The following is a 17,517-nucleotide window of genomic DNA, read 5'->3' as shown; positions in this document are numbered from 1 at the left end:
TACTTCGGTAACAAGTCCAAGGAACTCTCAAGAGTTTTCTCCAACACCGTAGTTCAAAAGCATCAGTTCTCTGGTGCTCAGCTCTCTTTATGGTCCAGCTCTCACATCCATACATGACTACTGGAGAAACAATAGCTTTGACTAGATGGACCTTTGTTGGCAAAGTAATGTCTCTGCTTTTTAATATGCTGTCTTAGTTGGTCATAGCTTTTCTTCCAAGGAGCAAGCATCTTTTAATAAATCCTGCTTCTTTGATTCTCATGGAGATGAAGAATTCAAAAGAAAATTTACAACCAGCTGCCAGAAATCTGCTTCTGTTGTCTAATGTTCTTTTCAGGCATGCAGGTCATCTGTTCTGAGACCTGGATTCAACAGGGAAGTTCTGGAAAATTCTGTCAGCCTCCTTTCATGGGGCAATGTGATTTGATGTAAGAGAAAATAGATGATGGTAGCTCAGTGATTCTCAGACTTTAGGAGGCAACAGCATCTTCTGAAAAGCTGAAAACATGGAGTACTGATGCTTGGGACCCTGGAGGTTCTGACTCAGAGGGTCTAGGATTCCCTCTGGGTGATTTTAATGCACACTCAAATTTCGGACCTATTCCACAGGTACTTATGGCAGCTTTTTATTCATGCCGTCCTGGACAACTTATAATAGCTCCCAGGTTGGGGCATCTTGATAAACAAGCAACTGCTAGGAAAGGATTCAGAAAGATGGGGAAAGGAATATTCAGAAAGTAGGCTTCTACGTAGCTCAGAAGATCAATGAGTGGGGGTGATAACTGCGTAAGTAACGCAATATGCAGGATGCTACAGAGAATAACCTAGGCTTCCCTGGTGGCTCAGTGGTAAAGAATCTGCCTACCAATGCAGGAGATGTGGGTTTGATCCCTGGGTCAGGAAGATTCCTTGGAGAAGGAAATGGCAACCCATTCCAGTACTTTTGCCTGGGAAATCCCACGGACAGCAGAGCCTGGCAGGCTACATTCCGTGGGATTGCAAAAGAGTCAGACAGACTCACTGACTAACAAAACAACCAACCAACAAAGAATACCTGTGAAAGCATTATTCCCTGGTTGCTTCTAAGGGAATCAGTTATAAACACAATACATAGTCATAGCTCTGATCATAAGAGATGTTATCTTTCATGTGCCTGCTTACTCTAGTTCAGTTCAGTTCAGTTCAGTCGCTCAGTCATGTCCGACTCTTTGCGACCCCATGAATCGCAGCACACCAGGCCTCCCTGTCCATCACCAACTCCCGGAGTTCACTCAGACTCACATCCATCGAGTCCGTGATGCCATCCAGCCATCTCATCCTCTGTCATCCCCTTCTCCTCCTGCCCCCAATCCCTCCCAGCATCAAAGTCTTTTCCAATGAGTCACCTCTTCGCATGAGGTGGCCAAAGTACTGGAGCTTCAGCTTCAGCATCATTCCTTCCAAAGAAATCCCAGGGTTGATCTCCTTCAGAATGGACTGGTTGGATCTCCTTGCAGTCCAAGGGACTCTCAAGAGTCTTCTCCAACACCACAGTAAAAAAGCATCAATTCTTCGGCACTCAGCCTTCTTCACAGTCCAACTCTCACATCCATACATGACCACTGGGAAAACCATAGCCTTGACTAGACGGACCTTAGTCGGCAAAGTAATGTCTCTGCTTTTGAATATACTATCTAGGTTGGTCACAACTTTCCTTTTAAGGAGCAAGCGTCTCTTAATTTCATGGCTGCAAGCACCATCTGCAGTGATTTTGGAGCCCCCCAAAATAACATCTGACACTGTTTCCACTGTTTCCCCATCTATTTCCCATGAAGTGATGGGACTGGATGCCATGATCTTTGTTTTCTGAATGTTGAGCTTTAAGCCAACTTTTTCACTCTCCTCTTTCACTTCCATCAAGAGGTTCTTTAGCTCCTCTTCACTTTCTGCCATAAGGGTGGTGTCATCTGCATATCTGAGGTTATTGGTATTTCTCCTGGAAATCTTGATTCCAGCTTGTGTTTCTTCCAGTCCAGCGTTTCTCATGATGTACTCTGCATAGAAGTTAAATAAGCAGGGTGACAATATACAGCCTTGACATACTCCTTTTCCTATTTGGAACCAGTCTGTTGTTCCATGTCCAGTTCTAACTGTTGCTTCCTGACCTGCATACAGATTTCTCAAGAGGCAGGTTAGGTGGTCTGGTATTCCCATCTCTTTCAGAATTTTCCACAGTTTATTGTGATCCACACAGTCAAAGGCTTTGGCATAGTCAATAAAGCAGAAATAGATGTTTTTCTGGAACAAAACCTACAAAGTTATGGGCTGAATTGTCTCACCTCCTCCGAGCCCTCTTGCAAATTCATATGTTGAAGCGCTAACCCCAGTACTCCAGAATATAATTCTACTTGGAGATAAAACCTTTAAAGAGAGAATTAGGTTTAAAAGAGATCTTTATATAATACATTAAGCAATACATATACTAAGTACATTTTGCCTACTACCCAGGGGAAAAAAACCTTTCCCTGCTTCGTAGCACTATGTGAGAAACTCGGACACAGGAAGATACAATGGAGAGCAGCAGGGCAACACACAAATCATGTGAGGCTTTTTATGGAGATTAACTTGTAGATTACAGGAGGAGAACCAATCCAAAACATGAAGAGCCTTCCTTTCGGTATTTACCCAAAGAGATGCTTTAGAGACTATGTTTATGTGATGTGAGTTCAGAAAATTTAGGATTCTTGTTTCAACAGGAACTGAAGTACACATTTAGACACACACACAGGGCTTGGTTATTAATAAAACTAAAAAGATCTTGCAGATATATACTCCAAATGAGCACTTTTGAGTAGGACCTTGAAATGTAGCACCCATGTTCTGCTTTTCAGATTTTATAATCTGTATCTCTTAAATCCTAACTTTATACCAATTTTTAAAATCCTGTTAAAAAAAGATGATTCCAGATCTTTATGTTGAGGTCCACCACTGGTCCAGACAGTGCCTGGATGAGCCATACGGTAGGAACCATATGACATCTGACGTCTCTGGGTGGACGCAGCCCTGCGCCAGGGCACAGGGACTGATGAACTGGGTGTGGGATGGGATTCCAGCCCTCCTCATGCTGGTGGTGAATACAAGTTGCACAGCCCTATGTGATCCTCCTGAAGACACCTTTCTCGACCACCCCACCCTGTCCTTCCTGCCCATCATCACCACAGACATGCAGTAAGAACCAGGAAACCCCACAGGCCTCTGTCATAGGGATTTGGCAGTTACTTTTAGGACACTCCATAGTAACACTGGGCTTCCCTGGTGGTTCACCTGGTAAAGAATCATGCAGGCAGAGACCTGGGTTAAATCCCTGTGTTGGGAAGATCCCCTGGAGAAGGGAAAGGCTACCCACTCCAGTATTCTGACCTGGAGAATGCCATGGGGCAGCAAAGACTCGGACACGACTGAGCAACTTTCATTTTCATTTTCACTAGTAACACCACCCTTAAAGAGCAAGGAGTGTACTTTCCCAGCACATTGATTCAGATCCATAAATAATCATTTTATTCCAATGACTAAAACCTGGTGTTTTAAGCAATTTGCCTAAAGCCATATAAGTTAATAAATATGAAACTGAGATCTGAATCCAGAAAAATATAACTTGAGAGCCCTTCTGTAAACCACAAAGCTATGCTAGCTTCTTTTTCCTGAGCCTCACCCTAAAGGGTTTCTGAAATCTTTAATCTTATAGGGAACTTACTCCATCTTAGTCCATCTGAGCTGCTATAACAATATAGTGGATGGCTTATAAACAACAGAAATTTGCTTGTAAGTACTGGAAATGTAATTCTCACAGTTCTGGAGGCTGGAAATCAGATCAGACTGCCAGCATGGTCAGGTTCTGTGTCTGGTAAAAGCCTGCTTCCTCATTCATAAATGGCCTTCTCACTGTAACCACACATGGCAGAGGGGCAAGCAAGCTCTCTGTGGTCTTTTGATGGGGGCACCTTTCCAGTTCACAAGGGCTCCACACTCACTACCTAGTCACCTCCCAAAGACCCCACCTCCCAATACCATCACCCTGGGGGCTAGGATTTTAACCTATCAATTTAGGCGGAAAACAAGCATCCAGACCGTAGCATTCCCTAAGTGAGGTTTTTTATTTAGAGCAACTGTTAGCTTCTAATAACCCAGCTCTCAGTGAACACATGAAAAGATTTTCACTGTTACAACCATTACCTTCTTTTCCACAATAATGTCTTCATATCAGAGTTTTCCCAATGTAGTAATGTTTCAATTATTAGAGCACTCAGTCAGGTAGTCACTCATCATAACTGTTCAAAGCCCACAAAATTATTAACAAGCACAGATAATTCTAACAAAGATCCACTGTGGTTATGACTCAAGATTGTTGAAAGACCTTGGAGGGAGATTTACAGTTGGGGGTGTAGAAGTGACAAGTGAGGAAATGCTAGTAGACGACCTTGTAAAGGAGAAAGTAAAGGGAGGAGAACTCCAGATTCTAGGGTCGAATCATCCATACAAGTTCTTCCCATTATCTGTATCAGCACCTACAAACACACACAGTTGTTGTTGCTGTATCTTACATCTGATCTGGTTTGGCCCTGGAATGTGAAGCAAACCTTTGTCTGGAAAATACAGCAGAAATCTATGTAGAAAGAAAAAGTGATGGGGAATAAATCATCGAGTCCAGTTTGTTTAAACTTCATATTTCATACTTATTCCATGGAGCATTTTTTAAAAACAAGAGAAATCAGGACCATTCTTGGTGGTCCAGTGGTTAATGTTTCCAATGCAAGGGATGTAGGCTCAATCCTACAGGAACTAAGATCCTACATACTACATGTGGTGTAGCTAAAATTTATTTAAATTTTTTTACAAAAGAGACATCAATAGTGTTTCCAGAATTATTAATGATCTTTTCTATTCCAATTCACAGGGCTTCCCTGATAGCTCAGTTGGTAAAGAATCCACCTGTAATGCAGGAGACCCCAGTTCAATTCTTGGGTTGGGAAGATCCCCTGGAGAAGGGATAGGCTACCCACTCCAATATTCTTGGGCTTTTCTTGTGGCTCAGCTGGTAATCCATCAACAATGTGGGAGACCTGGGTTTGATCCCTGGGTTGGGAAAATACCCTAGAGAAGGGAAAGGCTACCCACTCCAGTATTCTGGCCTGGAGAATTCCATGGACTGTATAGTCCATGGGGTCACAAAGAGTCGGACATGACTGAGCAGCTTTCACTTATCCCACTTATTTTAATTCATAATACTAGCTAAGGACAAGCCCACAAAACCTTTACATTTCTTTTTCTGTCCCTCTTCCTCTTAAAGCCCTATAAACCATTGATCCTAATACTGTTGGCAGGTTCTTCCTCTTTAATTCTCCAAAGAAACAAATTATTATTTTGGCTGACTTTTTTGGGGGAGGAGCCCACAAAACAGGGATTGAACCCGTGCTCCCTGCAAGTGGAAGCAAGGAAGTCCCTTGGCTGACATTTTTCACCCAAATGCAGAAAAATCTCAGTTATTCAACATCATCAGTGCATGAGGTTTTTTGTGTAAGCGACTTTTACCTAACTGAAGTTTGTTCCTTCAAATGTGAAAAATATCACTCCTTTTTTGTTGGAAGTTCAGTTCAGTCACTCAGTCATGTCTGATTCTTTGCTACCCCATGGACTACAGCACGCCAGGCTTCCTTGATCATCCCAACTACCAGAGTTACTCAAACTCATGTCCATCAAGTCAGTGATGCTCTTCTAAACTGCACTGATATATTTCACTGCTTCCTTAAAGAGAGAGAACTGAATACAATTTATTGGTGACTCAGATTATCATTACTAAAATCCCTGAATTGTGTAATGATGCACTTTTGTTTTAAAACGTTTCTCTTTCTGTACGGTTACAATGTCAGACTTCATCTCAGTTACTTCCCTATACTGCTACTGACATTCCTCTCACTTCCCACACAAGTTGTATCAGGCCAAGAAATTACGTAAAAATCAAGCATTTAACAATGTAAGCTATGAGTGGGTCAGCAGCCCTCTAGGGTCAAACCTAAGCACAGCAAGGAAGGAAAAGCTAGTGCCTGTGGCAAACTGAGTGTCCAGTGTGAGCTTGCCTTTGTACTGGACAACTGATATATAACCCATCAACAAGATTCATAATAATTATGAAAGCATCAAATTGTTAGGTTATTGCCATGACGTGATTGACCATCGATTCATAATCTACTTTCTTGACCTGACTTCCTATAGGGCCTATTTTCCCCTCCCAAATATGGACATACTCTTGTGGAAGGTTGAAAAAATTTTACTACACATTCTTTGCATGTTCTCTAATCAAGAAGTATAGACTACTTCTCAACTCCTTGAATTTGGAGTGTGGCCATGAGACTGGAACTTGCTCTGGCTAATGAGACAGTAGTAAACACAATGCAAGCAGAGGCTTGAAAAGCACATCTGCAAAACAGCTTGTTACTGGGGACCCTGATATCAAACATATGAAAAAGCCTTGACTCACCTACATAATAAGACCCAGGAGTCTTAGTAATCCTGGCTGAACCTAGCCCCCAGCTAATCCAAAAACTGACTGCAGCTACACAAATGAGCCAGTAGACAACCAATAGAAAACCGATGAGCCAACTGATAGAACTGTAAGAAATAATTAATTGTTACAGCTTAAAAGTGAAAGTGAAGTCGCTCAGTCGTGTCCAGCTCTTTGCGACCCATGGACTATAGCCTACCAGGCTTCTCTGTCCATGGGATTTTCCAGGCAAGAGTACCAGAGTGGGTGGCCATTTCCTTCCCCAGGGGATCTTCCTAACCCAGGGATGGAACCCGGGGGCTCCTGCATTGCAGGCAGACACTTTACCCTCTGAGCCACCAGGGAAGCCCATTGTTGCTTAAGCCATTAAGATTTGTAGCAGTTTCTTAAGCCACAAAAACTAACTGATAGAGAAATTGTTACCTACAAGCAGCACGTTGCCATGACATGCTTAAAACATTCAGCATCAGCTTTGGGAGCAAATAGTAGGTGAAAAGCATAGAGGTAGCTATTAGCAAAAACCAGGAAAATGGCAGGCAAACTCTTACTGGAGGCTGGGTAGTGATGAGGACACTGTATAGTTCAGTTCAGTTCAGTTCAGTCACTCAGTCATGTCCGACCCTTTGCAACCCCATGAACTGCAGCACGCCAGGCCTCCCTGTCCTTCACCAACTCTGGGAGTCCACCCAAACCCATGTCCATTGAGTCAGTGATGCCATCCAGCCATCTCATCCTGTCATCCCCTTCTCCTCCTGCCCCTAATCCCTCCCAGCATCAGGGTCTTTTCCAGTGAGTCAGCTCTTTGCATCAGGTGGCCAAAGTATTGGAGTTTCAGCTTCAACATCAGTCCTTCCAATGAACACCCAGGACTGATCTCCTTTAGGATGGACTGGTTGGATCTCCTTGCAATCCAAGGAACTCTCAAGAGTCTTCTCCAACACCACAGTTCAAAAGCATCAATTCTTCGGTGCTCAGCTTTCTTCACAGTCCAACTCTCACATCCATACATGACCACTGGAAAAACCATAGCCTTGACTAGACGCACATTTGTTGGCAAAGTAATGTCTCTGCCTTTGAATATGCTGTCTAGGTTGGTCACAACTTTCCTTTTAAGGAGCAAGTGTCTCTTAATTTCATGGCTGCAAGCACCATCTGCAGTGATTTTGGAGCCCCCAAAAATAAAGTCTGACACTGTTTCCACTGTTTCCCCATCTATTTGCCATGCAGTGATGGGACCAGGTGTCATGATCTTAGTGGTCTGAATGTTGAGCTTTAAGCCAACTTTTTCACTCTCTTCTTTCACTTGCATCAAGAGACTCTTTAGTTCCTCTTCACTTTCTGCCATAAGGGTGGTGTCATCTGCATATCTGAGGTTATTGATATTTCTCCCGGCAGTCTTGATTCCAGCTTGTTCTTCTTCCAGCCCAGTGTTTCTCATGATATACTCTGCATATAAGTTAAATAAGCAGGGTGACAATATACAGCCTTGACATACTCCTTTTCCTATTTGGAACCAGTCTGTTGTTCCATGTCCAGTTCTAGCTGTAAGGCAAAAAGGCAACCCACATTCTTTAGCAGCAAAACAACTGGTAAAAGTGAGGCCTGCAGCAGCATAAAGGACAGAAAATGTACACAATGAATTTTGAATCTAGCGGCCAAGTTCTCCTGGCAGAAGCTTGGAAGCATTCATTGAGCGTTTATAGCTGCATATAAAGTTCTGCAAAGGATGGATGGGCTGCAAAATGATTTATCCAGTTAATAAGCATGATTTTGAGAAAATAGAGAAGAACCAGAACTCATGATATTGGAAAAGAAAATCTTTTATATCTCCAGTCTCTTCAGCTGGAAGACAAGCTTCTTAGAGCAAGAAATGGCCTCTGAGAGAAGACTTTTGTAAAAGTTAATGTGATGCCTTGTAGCCCTTCTCAGCTGGACAAGAGGGGCTCTGCGACTCCTAGAGGCACTGTCTCATAGCAGTCTGACACTCAGCCCAGAGTCAAGGGAGGTCTGTCTGACTTGGAAAAAAACAAAACAAAACAAAACAAAAACTGTGGCTGTGGATTTTAGGGACTCTCTGGGATTTAAGGAAATCCTCAAAGTTTTTAAGCGAGTTTTACTGACAAGCATGGGCTTCCTAGGTGGCGCTGGTGGTAAAGAACCTGCCGGCCAATGCAGGAAATATAAGAAAAGGTGGGTCAGGAAGATCCCCTGGAGGAGGGCCTGGCAACCCAATCCAGTATTCTTGCCTGGAGAATCCCATGGACAGAGGAGCCTGGCGGGCTATGGGCCATAGCGTCACACAGAGTCGGACACAACTGAAGCAACTTAGCATGCATGCCTGCACTGACAAGCACAAAAATATGATCTAAAGGAGACAGAGATCATTCAAAGGAAAAGAGGCCTCTAGATGCTTGGTGTTTTACAAGAATGAGGCCACAGAAATTATTTAGAAGCAAACAGAAGCCATTTCTTATGGAAAAAGGAAGAATGTTTCAGAGGATAGAGCCGAGGGCAGTAGAGAGACACAAGTGAACCATTCCCGGGGAAGAGAACTGGGTCCTAATCAGGAACCTCCACTGGCCCCGGAGTGCGAGCACCTAACCACGCAGGCGTGCAGAGAGCTGCTGTGGACTGCTGAGTGCTGCCTGTAGTCTGTTTCTGTAGTTTTGAGGGGTTATCTTTTGCCTTTTCACCAATAGTGTTGGGTGTGTATAAGGAGATAATTTGTCCACGATAAGTAAAACCTATGATAACTATTGATAGATAACTAAAATATATGTTATCATATGTACTACGTATGTATCATATCTATATGCAATATAGATACAATATATGATCGTAAAAAGTTATCTAGTTATCGGATCCACATCTAGATCCACAGATCCAGATCTCTTGATCCAACTAGATCAAGAGGATCCATATCTGGTGTGCTGTTATCTGAGGGGGCTCCTCTGTACTCAGAAGTGATGCAGATCACAGATAGGCCTCTGGACTTCAGAGGCTGATGCCTTAATGCGATAAGGCTTCTTCAAGTTCTATGATAAGAGTGAATGTATCTTTCTTATAGCAGAAATGTGAGTAATTTTTACCAAAGGCAGACTATATTTGATTGCACACACACACACAAAGGCCACAAATTCTTAGCAGTACCTCCTGATCAAGAAGAGGTGTTGATGGAAAAGACATACCCTGTTAATAAAAGTTCATCACCCTCGGTATTCTGGGGGAGTGAGGCTGCCTTCTCAGCAGTCACAACTCACAGGGAGGGCAGAGGGCTAGGAAACTCACAGCCCTGACAATAAATGGGGTCTGCATAGAAGAGCAGGTGCAACAGAAGAGCACATGGAACAAGAGGAACCAGCCTGTGCTGAGCAGAGGCCAACACATCAATTGGACCTGTCTGGCAAAGTGTTTTCAACAGTTCTTTAGTGAGGGGGCACCCAAAGCTGGCAATCTATGTACTTGTATGTATACATGCTTATATTATTTGTATTAAAACAGAAAGTTATGATTCTCAAAAAAAAAAACACACAAAAAAACAGTGTCAATTTCCCTACACTTTCAATCTGGGTTTGGCCATGAGACTTTTACAGACAGGACAATAGCAAATGTGATGCAAGGAGATGCTTAAATAGCACTAGCAGACTGGGGCTTGCGCCCTGTTACTACCAAGAACACCAGAGCCTCATGTCAAGAAGCTCAGACTAGCCTCCTAGAAGGTAATGACCACATGCAGAGAGAGAAGCCAGCACCCCCAAGTGACCCACCCCTACATCTGTCTGACTTACCTCAAAGTGAACCCACTGGAAGAACTAATCAGAATTTACTTTCTGCCAGGTACTATTGTCGAAGCTTTACATATTGTAGACTATCTCATTTAAAGTTCACAATGATGAGAAATAACAATGGTAATTTGGGAGTATTTTGTTATACTGACAGAGCTAACTGATACACCCCTCTTTAGGTTTCTCTATACCCCCAAATTTGTGTTCTTCTTAAAGAGGACCTAGGAGGATGATGTGACTCATGGATAAATCATAATTCTTTGAAAGTAAAGGCTGCTGCACTTAAACCAAAGTTCATTGCTACAATTTAAACACACAAACATAAGAAACGTGTCCCAAATCCTTGTCCCGATGATCGTGGCCTAATTGCACACCTGGCTTTTGACAGTCCACATTTACAACTTCCTGTTCATACTGTATACGCACATGAATATAAAGCACACACATAAAAGGAGCATGCGTTTCTTAGCAAGTCTGAGGACAGCCTTCCTTTCCTTTTGAGGATTGTGGTCATAAGCATGGTAAGGAGAAAAAGAATGATGCTAAAAAAAGACTATCTCACACACAAGCAGCCTCCACAAGAAAGACTGCAGAAGCTGTTTGATAATGCAGTATGCTAAATCGAGGTTGTTGAGCAGTGGGGGCAAGACAACACAGAGAGGCTAGGCAGCTTTAACTTTGGCTGAGTTTCAGTCTGATAAGAGGTTCTGAGGACTTGAAAAGCCAGCTTTGAAATGGAGGTAGATTGCTTAAGTGTATCATCAGTCTATTGTCCAGATCAGTAAAGAACACCAGGTAGGCAAAATGCAGCCTCCAAACATGGTTCTCCTGCCATGTTCCAATCCTTCGTCATCCAAGATTGAACCAGAGACATTTCTTGCTGACTAAAAGGAATAAAAATTAGTGTGACATGAACCAGGTTCCTAAGGAGCACTGGATTAAGACCTTACTAGTCTTTCAGAGTGTTTAAGGCAATCAGGATACTGCTTCCCAGTTGTAGAATCTGCTTAGGATGCCATACCCACTCAGGGCAGTGGAAGAGTGTGGCAAAGTGTTCAGCCTGGGGAGAGAACTCTGCTACCATTGGGAGTAGCCTGGGCTTCCTCTCTGGTTTCAGGGTTCCTGGCAGTAAGAGAGGGCAATTCCTAACAGATAAGTGCTTTGCAAATGTCTGCTGATGTCACATTTCCTTATATTCACTGCCTCTCTGTCTTATCTTCCACATGTATAAATACCGACTGCAGAAGGTGAGGAAGAGAATTAAATGAGATAATCCAAGCTGGGTAGGAGAGGGTGGGATGAATTGGAAGAATAGCATTAGTGGCTCAGACGTTAAGGAGTGTGACTGTAACGCGGGAGACCCTGGTTCAATCCCTGGGTCAGGAAGATCCCTGGGTCGGGAAGATCCCCTGGAGAAGGAAATGGCAACCGATTCCAGTATTCTTGCCTGGAAAATCCAAAGGATGGCGGAGCCTGGCAGGCTACAGTCCATGGGGTCACAAAGAGTCAGACACAACTGAGTGACTTCACTTCACTATTGACATATACACACCATCATGTGTAAAATAAACAGCTAGTGGGAAGTTAACACAGGGAGCTCAGCCCGGTACTCTGTGATGACCTAGAGGGGTGGGATGAGGAGGTGGTGAGAGAGAGGCTCTAGGGGCGGGGATATGTATATACTAATGGCTGATTCACTTACTGTATGGCAGAAACCAACACAACGTTGTAAAGTAGTTATCTTCCAATTTTAAAAAAAAGGTCTTAGAAGAGTGTCCGGCAGAGAGTAAGCACTCTGTATATGTGCTCTATTATCATCTATTCTGTGAGTTTAATTCACTCAAAAACTAATGCAGATTCAGTAACTATCAGTATAAATAGTGCATTGCCTGGTATACCACTAACAGTTTATTACTAACATTTTGTTGCTGCTGCTGCTAAGTCACTTCAGTCGTGTCCGACTTTGTGTGACCCCATAGACGGCAGCCCACCAGGCTCCCCCGTCCCTGGGATTCTCCAGGCAAGAACACTGGAGTGGGTTGCCATTTCCTTCTCCAGTGCATGAAAGTGAAAGTGAAAGTGAAGTCGCTCAGTCGTGTCCAACTCTTAGCGACCCCATGGACTGCAGCCTACCAGGCTCCTCCGCCCATGGGATTTTCCAGGCAAGAGTACTGGAGTGGGGTGCCATTTTTGTTACTCATATCATAATCATAAGTGAACTCTAATACCCATGGGTCAGCAGATTATTTAAGGTTTTCTTTGTAAAAGTCTCTCTCCTTTTCTCTGATTATGAAAGCAACCCTTGCTCTTTGAAAAGATGAAGAAGAAATAATCCAATGATACAGAATTGTTTTACATAGAAAGTAAAAAACATCTCATCATTTAATACCACTATATATAATAACTAGGACTTCCCTGGTAGCTCAGCCATAAAGAATCCACCTGCCAGTGCAGGAGACACAGGTTCAATCCCTGGTCCAAGAAGATCCCCTGGAGAAGGAAATGGCAACCCACTTCAGTATTCTTGACTGGAGAACCTCATAGACAGAGAAACCTGGAGGGCTACAGTCCATCGGGTTGCAAAAAGTAGGATACGACTTAGCAAATGAACAACAACAATAACAATATGTAATAACTATAAAATAACCAATGATTAAAACCGAATACATAGTCTTCCTGACTCTTTTCTATTCAAGAAGGCTGTGAATACTAAACAATATCCAGAAGAACTGACCCTGATTACAAACTATGGAACATTTTTCTGCTAAACTGCAAGAATTCTCTAGGGGTTTATTCCTGCCAGGGGACCACTGTACTTTCCACCACCAACATTTTTGTGCAGGTGATATCAGGTAAAAAAGGAACACCAAGGAGCAACCTAGAAAAGGAAAGGATATTCTTTTTAAAAAGAGAGGGGACTTCTTGGCGGTTCAGTGGCTAACACTTCACCTTCCGACACAGCGGTTACAGGTTTGATCCCTGGTGGGGAGGATAAGATCTCACATGCCTCGAGGCAAAAAAACCCAAAACACCATAAAACAGAAGCAGTATTTTAACAAATTCAATAAAGACTTAATTAAAAAAAAAAAAAAAGAATGAGAATCCTTGTGTTTTACTTTCATGTTCAAGAATCCCAAAGCGGGATACTGAGGACTGGTATCTTCAGGATTCAATGTTTATAAAGTCAGTGGCCAGGCTTTCTTTCAGGAACAGATGAACAATTTTAATTCAATAAACATCCTTCAAACACCTCCCTCATAAATGTCTATAAAGATAAGCCCTATTCCCCACCCCACCCCACCAGGTTTTGTTGTTGGTCGGGGAGGGGTTTGTTTTACTTTCCAAGAGCATTCATGGAAGAGTCTAGCTCATCAGCTAAATGCCTTGTCCTGAAAACAAATGAGGTGTGGGAGAATGAATGCTCCCCTAGGTGTCAGAGGCCTTCCTGTTTCTAACTCTAGCTGTATAAAGTGGATGGAGACATGTCAGACCGCTGAGTGTCAGTTTCTCCATTGGTACAATGGTAATGAAACTACCTATAAAGGATTCTTTTTCTGATAATTAAATGAGGTTTAAAATATATATAAAAGCACTCTGTACATTTTAAGTGTTTTACAATCATGATATTGCGTGCTCAGTCGCTTCAGTCATGTCCAACTCTTTGCGACCCTATGCATTGTAGTCCTCCAGGCTCCTCTATCCACAGGGTTCTCCAGGCAAGAATACTGGAGGGGGTTGCCATGCCCTCCTCCAGGGGAATCTTCCCCACCCAGGAATCAAACTCTTGTCTCTTCCGTCTGCAGCACTGCCAGACGGGTTCTTTACCACTAGCAGCACCTGGGAAACCCACAACATGATATTAGGAGTTACGGCTTTGTACATTTTCCATCCATAATCAGTTTATTTCACGAGGTAGTTTATTCAAAATACTTCAAGTACTATTCCCTAAGAAACCCATATAGACCAAGTGATTTTAAATGATCCTATAAAACCAAACAACTATTCTGATATCAGTTTCTATATTATTCCTATAACTCAGGTGACAGAATATTAATGCCCTAGATTCAACATTAAAAAAACTAAGATCATGGCATCTGGCCTCATTACTTCATGGCAAATAGAAGGGGAAAAAATGGAAACAGTGACATACTTTATTTTTTTGGGCTCCAAAATCACTGCAGATGATGACTGTGGCATGAAATTAAGATGCTTGCTCCTTGGAAGGAAAGCTATGACAAACCTAGATAGCGTATTAAAAAGCAGAAACCACTTTGCTGACAAAGGTCGATATAGTCAAAGCTGTGGTTTTTCCAGTAGTCATGTATGGATGTGATAGCTGAACCATAAAGAAGGCTGAGAGCCAAAAAATTGATGCTTTCGAATTGTGGTGCTGGATCTTGAGAGTCCCTTGGACAGCAAGGAGATCAAACCAGTCAATCCAAAAGGAAATCAACCCTGAATATTCACTGGAAGGACTGATGATGAAGCTGAAGCTCCAATACATCGGCCACCTGGGTGAAGAGGTGACTCATTTTAAAAGAGTCACCTCTGGGAAAGACTGAAGGCAAAACAAGAAGGGGAAACAGAGAATGAGATGGTTAGACAGCATCACCGACTCAATGGACATGAAACTGAGCAAACTCCAGGAGATAGTCCACAGGATAGCAGAGAGTTGGATATGACTGAGGGTCTAACACACACACACACAGACACACACACGCGCGCATTTAAAGAAGATCTATATTCTGAGTAAAATGGCAAATTGAACATTACTTTTTCTTTCTTTCAAAATTCCACTAAAGGAACTTTGGAAAAGGCATACACCAACAAGATAAAGAACAAAATAGAAGAAAGCAGCAACAAAATTTCAGAATTTGTAAAGCAAATGGGCCAATGGTAATTAACTCAGCAGATTCAAGAAAGTCGAATCCTAAGCAAAAAGTGGAGAAGACCAAGAAATGATTACACCATAAACAAGTACTCAAAGGCTTAGGAACCAGAACTGAAAGCTGAGGACAGAAAAGGAGGTAGTGGTGGTAGGGTAATAACAAACATGTTTGGTTAGAAGCCTTCTTAAAAAGTGAGTGTAGGAATTCCTCTGGTGGTTCAGTGGGTAAAACATCACATTCCCAATGCAGGAGGCCTGGTCAGGGAACTAGATCCCACATGCCACACTAAGAATTTGCATGCTGCAACTAAAAGATCTCACATGCTGCGACTAAGACCCGGCACAACCAAAGAAATAAAAACATTTATAAAAATATTTTTTAAAAAAGAGGTGATTGTATCCTACTGTGGCAGGAGGGTAGCAAGGGTAGAATCTGAACAGAGACTGGGTTAGAGATGCCCACCTAAAGAGAAAATGTTTAAGTGAATATCTTCTTTCACCTACCGTCCAGCACACTGAGCTGCAGCCTATAGGCAGGAGAATGGAAGACCCTTTTTGATAAAGTAGAAAGAAAGAAAAAGAAGCAAAAAATAACAGAATAGATGGGACTTTAGGGATCCAACCGTTTAAGTTCAAATTCCAAATAACAGGAATTCCAGAGAGAAAGAAATAGATCACCTAAAAAGCATTAAAGGTCAAAACAACTTAAAACTAATGGAACAACACCTTTTAAACTTTTGAGGAAGACGTATTTTTAACCCAGACTTTAGTCAAACCATCAATCAAAGGTGAAGGTAGAATAAAGACATTTTCAGATTGACACTAAGTCTCAAAAAGAAACTTTACCCCCTCTGTTCTCCTCAGGAAGAAGCTGAGGAAGACATTCCAACAAAAGAAAGAAATGAAGCAGAAAAATAACACAGAAGAAAGACTCCTAACAAGTCTGAACAGAGGAGAGAGGCAAAGGCATCCCAGGATGATGGCAAAGAGACAAAGATGACGGCTAGGAACCTGGCTGAAAGGATCCTCTGTTTAGATGAGGTGAGTAGGCGGCCAGAGAGATTTCTTCAGGAAGGTGAAACTGATAGAATTTCTGAGGAGTCAAAACATCTTGAGAGGAGATTTAGACCATGTGGGGTTGAGTAGGTTGTAAGTGTAAATAAAACTAACAGCAACAACAGAAAAACATAATTAACTTCTAGAAAAGCAAAAAGAAATATGTAGTTACGGGAAAGTAATCATGGCTCAGGTGTGACTGGCATTTTCATAATCATAAAAATATAATCATAGAATACTGATCTAACATAGTATAATAGAATTGTGTTAGGAGAATGGGACAGGAAGAGTGTGTGTCTATGGAAAAGAGGTGTGAAAGTGAATTAAAACACCATCTTCCACACAAAGAAGTCAATAGCCCATGCCTAAAACAAAATGGAAAGCAATCAAGAAATAGTAATAGAAGTGTGTTATTTAGAGACATGAATATACATACTAAAAGAAACAGCAAAAATAGTCGAAAGTAGCTGCCTTTGGGAAGGGGAAGTGAAATAGACTTTTTTGTCATTAGACTTTTCTTCTTATTAAATGTTTTATGGAACTAGTTCACTCTAATTATCTGCGTGTAAGTTTGATGAAATTAAAAACGAGAGAGAAAGAGACAGAAAGAAGAAGGAAATGGGGCAGGAAGGGAGGGAGAAGCAGGAAGGAAAAAAGAAGGCTTTCTAGAAATCCACAACACCAATCCAAAGGGCAATGATACGAATTTATGAGTTTGGCTTGGGGTAAACCAGAGCTCTCTAGGAACCCTCTCTCTTGTCTGCTCATTTCCTTCTCATGTCAATATTTCTTTACAGGTTCTGCTATAGCACTGTTGTTTAGTCACAGTTATAAGTACAATCTGAAACTCTCCTCAAGTTAATATTTTGACGGAACTAAATCCAAAATTCCTGACAGAGTTAAAAAATAAATCTGAAAATGAAAGTGATCCTAAAATAAGACTCAACTAATAAATGGTTAATTTTTTTAGAAATGCAAAGAACACAACACTGGTGAAGCAGAGGAAGCCCTGCAGATATGAACGCCTATTATAAGATAACCATTCAAGGTGTGATCCCTGGAGAAGGAAATGGCAACCCACTCCAGTATTCTTGCTTGGAGAATCCCATGGAGAGAGGAGCCTGGTGGGCTACTATTCATGGAGTCACAGAGTCAGACACGACTGAGTGAATAAGCACACAAAGAAGTGATACTTTTGCAAACATGAAAAGTGGATAAATGGACATGAATAAAACAAGGAGAAATAAACC

General features: G+C 42.1%; 1 protein-coding gene and 1 long non-coding RNA gene across 5 annotated transcripts in view; one reads left to right on the top strand and one right to left on the bottom strand.

Annotated features, from left to right (window-relative positions):
• STX11 (syntaxin 11) overlaps positions 1-17,517 on the bottom strand; it is a 37,844-nt gene that overhangs the window by 7,515 nt on the left and 12,812 nt on the right. The window lies entirely within an intron of this gene.
• The window catches only part of LOC120862573, a 38,338-nt gene that overhangs the window by 15,287 nt on the left and 5,534 nt on the right, over positions 1-17,517 (top strand). For 3 of the 4 annotated variants that reach the window (XR_005720803.1, XR_005720804.1, XR_005720802.1), the window contains one exon: positions 16,076-17,381. This is a non-coding gene — a long non-coding RNA (uncharacterized LOC120862573). Of the gene's footprint in view, positions 1-16,075; positions 17,382-17,517 lie in introns of those variants that run through there. The other variant, XR_005720805.1, reaches the window with a different exon arrangement.

The sequence above is a fragment of the Oryx dammah genome, unplaced genomic scaffold, assembly GCF_014754425.2.
Source record: "Oryx dammah isolate SB20612 unplaced genomic scaffold, SCBI_Odam_1.1 HiC_scaffold_4, whole genome shotgun sequence".
Lineage (NCBI taxonomy): Eukaryota > Metazoa > Chordata > Mammalia > Artiodactyla > Bovidae > Oryx > Oryx dammah.
This window is presented reverse-complemented; position numbering and strand designations above follow the sequence as displayed.